General features: G+C 36.3%; 1 long non-coding RNA gene across 1 annotated transcript; it reads left to right on the top strand.

Annotated features, from left to right (window-relative positions):
• The first annotated feature begins 8,065 nt into the window (after positions 1 to 8,065).
• On the top strand, positions 8,066 to 8,548 carry LOC143432252 (uncharacterized). Its single transcript, XR_013102924.1, has 3 exons — positions 8,066 to 8,094; positions 8,240 to 8,380; positions 8,455 to 8,548. It is a non-coding gene; the product is annotated as an uncharacterized LOC143432252 (long non-coding RNA).
• The last annotated feature ends 284 nt before the right edge of the window (positions 8,549 to 8,832 follow it).

Here is an 8,832-nt window from a genome sequence, read left to right as displayed (position 1 = left end):
TTTTCCTAGCTCTCTCTCTCTCTCTCTCTCTCTCTCTCTCTCTCTCTCTCCCTCTCGCTCGCTCCCTCTCTCTACTACTCGAATCGCTCGCTAATTTCTATGGCAGGCTCGCACAATTGTCGCTGGAATTTTCATCCGTCCGAGGGCATATCTTCTCTGCCGATTATACTCCATACTTCTCTATCGTCATTCTCCAGTTTGTACGTTATGAAAATTTGCAGTTCCATCTCAAGGCGCTGTAACTTCAGCCCTTCATACTGCCTCAACGCACAGCCGCTCCTGGGATGTGCTGTCCTTTTCCCCCTTGAGGGCATTTTCTTCGACAGCGACTCTTCTCGTTCCTACCGCTTATTGGATAAGGGACGGGGACGGAGACTCGAAAGGGGGGCTACTTATCGCAAACCTGCGGGCTATCACCGCTGCAACAGTCATTAATGCTTTGCGTACGAGGGTGGCGGTCGGCGAGCCGAGGGGGTCGAGAGTTTGTGACGTAACCACGTCACACTATATATACTTATCATTTCATTTAATAAATCTACACCTTCCATATTATGATTATTGCAAATTTTTACGATTTCCGATCGTCTTATAGAAATATATTTAAATTCCTTTGTTCAATCTGTGTACTTCATCGTCAACTCCTGTTCCTATAAAATTCGATGTAAAACATATTAAATTGTTATTTCTTCTAATGGTACCAGCGGCATAAATATTTATTTCCTTCAGTTTTAGAAGCAAAGCGTATGATGAAAAGTAATTGTCAATATATGTATATGTAGGATTGTAGAGTTTCGCGAAAACAAGCGTAATTGTAATTGAGTGGAAATTTTATTGAACACAGTACTACTTATTTATTGTTGTTAGTGCTACGTTTATTGGATATGGGTTATAGAAATAAATTTAAAATCCGATATTCTGTTTAGCTGAATACTTTATTACTTGGCCTTATAGATCGTCTTTACGCTTCGAAACCTATACGAATTGCGGAACTACTCAACAGAAAATATAGGTTCCTCCCTCCTAAGAAATAATAATCGTGCAAAATCTATATGTATTTTACTTTCAGACCATTCAGTCTAAACTGATTGGGGACCTCTCGAATCGATAAATTTCCTTCTCCTGTTTATATACAGGATTCTATTTCTTAACACAATATTCATTTTTGTTTCTATATTGACATGTTGAAATAATCCAACAACTTCTCTCAAACTCAAATACAATATCGACTCTGACTCGTTCTCCGTACACACATCTTTTTATGCATTCACTTATCGTACATTCGCGACTATTTTCCCCGGATTTCTATGCATTCCCTTGTTCTTCCAGGCACACACATACACGCACACATGTACTCTTTTGCATAAATTGTGGAATATCTCGAACATTCAATATTCTAGAATATTCGCAATTACATCTTTTGTTTACACACGTATCCAGTTGCAATAATATCATTAATACCCTGCAATCGGCCATCCTATAGTGATACTTACCTTTTGTCGCAAGTTTCTTCGCTTTTGTGGGGTGCGTGCACGTGTGTGGGTAAGACACCTCGCGATTTTACCCTCACAGTTAGAAAAATGAAAAGGATGTATCATGCGGTTATTCAACCACGGCCTTCAATTTTAAATGTATTTAATTCCAGGCACTATTACAGGTGTTACATATTATCGATTAGACTGTCTACCAGGTCGACTAGTCGCTCGCGTGTCTTGTTAGCTACTTTTATTCTTACTTACTCTTACTTACTTAATACTTCTCTTTAAGAAGAATAAAGATTAGAACAAAGATTTTTCGTAGAGATTCGACTGTTTTCTTTCTTAGAGGAGATTTCCCTACGCGCCTTCTGATACGGAACTTTTCGGCGGGTAAATTTCTGGTCGGTAAATGGAGCTACGTGTGACGTCTCTGTGAGATACTTGATAAGAAATTTCTTCCTAATTAACTATCGTGAATAGTTAACTACCGGTTGGTCATGCACGATTGCTTTTATAGAAAAAAAATACAAAATATAGTACAAAATATTGTTTTGTTGATTTAACATTATATATTAACATTACAACATTGTAATCAAACATCCAATACAAAACAATCATATACATTGAGTATCATAAAATATAGTTATCAATTTTTTCTATGGAATTCTTTAAAACAGGTTAAACAAAGTGCCGGCTTGTCCTTACAATAATTACAATACGTGGTTATTTTTTTGTTTTATTCGTGGCGTACTTAATACCTTTTAACTCTGCTAGGCGTTTGTAGCATTCTTTGCATCGCTTTCTCGACTTCTTCGCGGATCATTCGTACAAAGTTAGAAAATGATTCCGTTTACTCATTATTAATTCACTAGAATGATTATCAATATTCATCAGCAGATAATCAATAATTTTTACTCTAAATTCTAAAATTTGGAAATGCTTAACTCCCAATTTTTTATGAACGTACCACGCATTTACCAGACAATTTCCGTAAAACAGTTCTATAACAATTTTTCTATACCATTTCACTGTTTTCTGTAAACAATTATATTATGAAAACATTTGGTCGGATAGATCTATTCCCTTTTTAGCGTCATTGTAAAAAAAACAACGATGTTTGGTTTTAATTTATCATTTTGGCCACGAATAATAACGAACTCGTGATTTGATGAAGTGACGGTCGCAAAATAGCGATTCTCTGAAATACCAAGTTACTGTTTACAATTATCATGATAAAGGGAAAAATAGAAAAAGAACTACGCAGGCAGATGATAATTTTTTCGTAACGCCAGGACATACGATATGCATATATTCAAAAGATACCAGTGACATCATCCTAAATGGTATTGTGGCGGCACTCGCCACTAGAGGGACAGCACCGTTTACACTTTCTTGAAAGTACTCGATGACCCATCCTTTCCAATATATAGAAGTTCTGACCTGTCCCTAATATCCCAGCGTCTAAGATAGGGCCTGCTAGGTAGCCTTACTGATGAGTCCACTAGCAGGCCCAGGACGAAACGTTCTTCCCCTCTCTTTTCCTTCCTTCTTTCTTCCTCCATCTTTACAGCAAACCGAAGCAACGCCGCTTCAGTATCAAAGATAATGGACTTTGACCGTTTTCGCGATGGTCCTAGTCATCTAACATATACCTTTTGGGAGACCTACGTAGGTGAGGCAGAATGATGCTCGTTCGGAATAACGGAATAAAATAATTTACTTTAACAAATAACAAATAATAAATTTTATTGTGAGGCTCTTAACTACCTGTATAAATGCCAATAATAATTAGCTTTGTATTTGGAATGTTGAAAATACTACATTGAATAGACCGAAGATGCATACCGTTAGATTTATCTAACGTACATCCGTTGTTATGAATGTCTGATTTTAATTGTCTAATGTTACCTATGGATTGAGATCAAAGAAGTCTCTTAATAATTTCTGCTTTTGAGTCGAAGTAAATATATTCTCTTGGTGGAACTACCGATACATCTCACCAATCGCTTGGCACATTGAGAAGCGTTCTAACGTCTTTTGGCGAATCAGAAAAAATATGAATGGGAACGCAACAGGGAGTATATATTATTTCCTTGTTTATGCGTTATATTGTTATTCACAAAAAAAGATGCTGAACGCTTACGAAATGATTGCCCTGTTGTGGTATTAATAGAATCAGAAGTAGTTATTCCAATACTAAACATATTAACACTTTTTACACTTTCTTTTCGTCCTTGTTCAATATTAATCTTTTCTCTTTCTATCTCAACTATTTTTTGCAAATTTCACAGTTTTCAAATATAATCTGTTTTTATAGTGCATTGACAACCTTTAGTCTATTCATTTAACGATGAAACTAGTGGAGTCAGGTATACTTTTGTTTAAACATGTTCACCGCGACTACCAGATATATATGTTTATATGTCTTAATACTTGTAGCATTTTTAGTAGTTCCTTTTTTTGTTTCATAAAACACTTTGGAAATGTTCAAACATATTGTTTAATTTTTTCTATGTCAGTCGATAACGTGCATCTTTCTAACTTTTGGTCAACTTTGAGACAAAATAATCCTTATGACTATAGTTGATTTTGGAAAGCATATAAATCAACAAAAAAAATTGAAATATCAACAAAAGGTCAATATAAGAATGAGACTTACTTCTGGACAGATACCTTTGTGACCGCAATATCATGATCTTAACTTCACCTTCGAATGAAGGATGTACCGACTCCCTTAAGCGTAAGACTCTATTTACTGCGTTACAAAATAAATCTCGAGTCTAAAACGAAAGGTCGTGCCACCTATCGATGAGAAATATAACCAGCAAAGATCACATAAAGCCTTTATTGTGTATAATTAGTACGCTGCTGCTAGTTGATTCTCTTGTTAATTAGTTTATTTATTAAATTAACACATTGCAGTCGGAGACTGTAATCACAGCCCGTAAAAGATGAGCTTTGGCAACGAGGACTATAATCTTAGTTATATGATATTTGCATGTTGGTGGCTGTGATGATCGCAATTTGGAAAAACAAACGTTGAAAGCAGGGACCTGTAATTTCATTGCGTAGTATTGCAGACGGTAGACAGACATCACAGAGCAGGTAAGCAACCGTTGAAAATCGAGGAACTGTAATCTCAGTTAGGGGGTAGACAATAATGGAGTACTAGTATAGTTCCTTTACATCATGACACGTTCAAAAAATACAGAAAATTATGCTCCCATGCAATTTGTTAAAAGACAAAGCATCATTGGTCAGTATATAAATGTAACTATATGATAAGGATGATTACAAGTCGTCATTTTATAAATTATTTAATTTCAGAGAAACATAGAATACTTAAAATTGAATATATTATATGCTATTGAAATTTCTAAAACCTCTATACGAATGGACGTGCTCGTTACCACCGGTTGCTAATCTCAAAATGAAACTAAGAAAAGTGATGCACAGCGTGCGAGATTCAACGATACCCTACAGAATACATTACTGTTAGACGTAGTAGGAAGCTAAGTAAGCTCGACTTCTTGATAATTGGTACCATTGCAAGAATGAAGACGTAAGAAAGGGAAGTTGAAGAATGAGTCGGTTTACTATTAGCGACCTCCTATTTTCGACTCGTGATAAACTGAATTTTCTCAGGAATGTGGACCGCCCCAAATGAAGGTGTCAAACATTGAATGATATGTAATTTGTTTTGTCAATAAGTCAGTCGCTTTGTTAAGGCTAATGGTCCATTTAATATTCTGGAAGATTTTGGAAGAATGCCCATCACCATTGTCGGCTGAAATTAAAAGACTTGATTAAAGCAGCTGTACGAAAAGTGCTATTCCTTACTCTATGATCGGCAGCGATAAGAATATAGGAAAATGCGATAGGACGAGGGAACATTCATTGAGTTAATGGTCATTACAAGTGCAAAATCGACAATAAGAGACATCAGTTCGGTCTTATTACAGAGTACAATGGCCCTCTTAATAATCATAAGCCAGTTTGCTGAGCGCTCATCTATCTGATATCAGATAACATAAGAAAGTGGTTAACGGACCCAAATACTGGGCCACTGAGTCTTTCTTTTTTGATGAAAAGCTAATACCGCCATAGAGTAGAGGATAGCAGCAATAAATTCCAGATTGGGCCACATTAACCACTCTTTCTTGAATGCTCCGTCTAACTAGTGACATCTGATGGTGTCCAAGGCGAAGTTCTTTTCTCCTCATTGCAAACTTGAGTAAGAAGTTCATCAAGGTACCTGCAACCAATTGTCAGTGGAGTTCTGAAAATAGTGACCACATGGTATCCCTTTGAAAAGCTTAACATCGCCAGTAACCAAAACAAACAATACACGTTTGAGAAGTATTGTAATATTTCAGTACTAATGACAAATAGTAATAAAAGTTAGTTCTGTTGTGAAAATTAAACGAGCGACTCTTAATGCGTAAAAAAGGATTCTGAAGCTAACTAGCAGTTACATTTTAGCCACAAGCCAGCAATTGTCACGTACAATGCTATCTACACGTACTATGTTAATCGAGAGAGCAATTTTTGTGCTATTTAGAACACGCTTGGAAGATTTATCGTTGTCCCATTCGGAAATCTAAGACGCAAGATAGGATATCAGAAGATCGGAAGAGGTTGTTCATAGTAAATGGAGACTGTAGCGAAAAATTTTTGAAGAGCAAAGTCTAAGGAAGAAACTATCGTAGGCAGCCATTTTTCTTTGATCCCGGAATTGTCTGACTGCAGTATATTAGTCGTAGCATTTGAATATGGGCCAATTAAGTACGATCAATGATGAAATAAAACAATGCACACTGGCAACCAATTCATGTCATTTCGGTCACTGTCGGAATAATCTGTGTTTATTAAATGCAAATTGTTCAAACTGGGGAACTAGTTAGATTATTTAATGCTGTAGGAAGTCATTGGGACTCGTAAACTCTGCTGTCGACATAACTGAGGGACGATCGATTAATTTTATTATTATTATTGCTTTCGCTTTTATTAGATAACGAAAACTTATCGGTGTGGCAGCGAATGTATCTTTTTGCGAAGAGCATGTTCTGTTTCTAAATAATTGTATAGTATATCTTCTTTCAGTAACAGCGTTCTGCGTTAACAAGTGTGTTTCGTTCAGATGAAAAAAACGATTTTGTGATTCCAGATCGTGACGATTTATTTTTAAAGATTGTCTATAAGTTGGTGTCGTTTCGGGATAGTGCATATATGTTAATAATGCACTCTGTAATTACGAATCGCGAAATCGTGAAGCATAAACAGAGTTATTGATTTTAAGTTGACAAATACTGGTTTAATTCTAATCATATTTATTATCATCGATGGATTTTACGGTTAATCTTTTGTTTATTTACGAGCAGTATTGATCAAGTTTTACAGACACCATACACATATGCGTCTAAAAAATACTATCATTTGAAAAATATGTATCGTGATCTATTACACCTTATTCCACGGGAGATATTAATTACACTTGTGAGTTTATTGTATTTTACAATTATTGCATTACATATTTTCTACTACAATTTATATTAGTTTCTATTCACAGTACGTGCATATTTACTTTTGAATCCTCAATGATCTTGGCGGAAATCAAGAATGGTCAAGTTAATGAAAACCAAAAGCCGATGAATCAACAAGTTTTGGTAGTAACTTTAATAGTACAAATTATTTCTTCTTTTTCCTGTAATATTGTTGTCAATGCATAAGAGTATAGGTGAATAGTATTTAATGTTTTTGAATTACTTTCCTATACTTTGAATCCTTTTTGAAATTTCTAATCTATAAATATTCAATTTTGAAAGAAATTTTATAAGCTGAGTAGTGCGGGATCCCATGCAAAAGATGGGACGTTCAGTGGCAGGCACGCGCGTAGACCGAGCACCAAGTTAGTCCTACAATTAATATTCGATAATAAATTATAGTTAGCAATACATTTGGTATAATATTGCAAAAAGATTTTGTACTTATGCGAAGAATACCGGGTTAATTTGACGAATTTGCTAAGGTTGGAGAAAAAGCTCATAAAACCAAATTACAAATGGTATTTACAAAATTCAGAGAACAGTATATTATGAAATGAAGAAAGAATAAAGTATTGCTAATCATATTACATTATTTATTAAAAATAATGTGAGGAGGTTTTTGTGACGGCGATCCGGCGCATCCTTGCCTGGGGAGCTCGGGGAGGGGTTAACTACGCGAACACCGTATCGGTTAAAACGCCTGTGTTCAAATTTGGGTCTGTTCACTAGCACAAAATAACCGTTTTATTGGGAGGACTTCGAAGCGACGAAGTAACTCAAAACGCTAGAGGAATGCTGGAGTGTAGCACTCAAAAGGGACTACGCGAATCTGAAAATTACGAGAATGGACGCCTCTCCTAGATTCGAAGGGCTCCTTATCTCGGCCACGGCTAGCCGAGTACACAATTACGGCCCGCGGGATACTGACGTCACGGCTTCTTTAGCATAAAAGAAGGTGCCGAAAGTTGTCTGTTTGTCAACCTGAACAAACACTCACGCTGGCACTCATTCAGTATCGCGTCGGGATAGTGGACCGAAAAGAAGGGAAAACAAGGGAAGGGAACATAGAAACGGTTAGATGTACTGCGTTTCATGGAGCATCGGCACGCGGGATGCTTCAAGCTCGTATTGCGTGTCGTGCTCCAACTCAAAGCTGTCTCGATACTGATCTTTGTTTTTTCAATTACCCTAATTATTCTTTGTGTGGCGCAATATCAGGAACTGGAATAATAAATCGGACACTTACGGGTACCAATAAGGAAACCAAATTTTTTAGTCCTTGTATGATTGTTTATTACATGGCGAGGGACGAGAGGGACTGCTCCCTTACAACCAATTACTATTGGTACCACATGAGCGGTGAGTCCGTTTAACTTTAGTTTAATATATTCGGTGGTGTCTTTGTATTTTCTTAGTACCTAAAGGAGTTTCAGAGACTCCACGGATGTCGGTGTCATGTCCCAAAATACAAAGGAAACCAGAACAATTCTCACTAAGATGGCCCAAGAAGGTTAACACTTTGACTGCCATGTTGGTGATATATGACCGGCCATGATTTTTCCTATGACACCACGGTGGTCATTGGTGACCGGAGCGCTTCAACTGTTTACAATTGTAAAAAATGAATGGCAATTGACAGTTAGTGCATTTAAAATATAGCCGATATACATAAGATACTTTGAAATAAAATATGCCTTAATAACCAATTAAAAATTTGTCTTATATCATCAATTTATTTTTATTTTGCCATTATATGCTTTAAATGATAAGAGGACTCCCGTGGCGTTCTGAACAAAACATGTGATTTCGGC

Source organism: Xylocopa sonorina, unplaced genomic scaffold (assembly GCF_050948175.1).
Source record: "Xylocopa sonorina isolate GNS202 unplaced genomic scaffold, iyXylSono1_principal scaffold0072, whole genome shotgun sequence".
Classification (NCBI taxonomy): domain Eukaryota; kingdom Metazoa; phylum Arthropoda; class Insecta; order Hymenoptera; family Apidae; genus Xylocopa; species Xylocopa sonorina.
The sequence above is the reverse complement of the archived record's forward strand: the minus strand, read 5'-3'. Positions and strand labels throughout refer to the sequence as shown.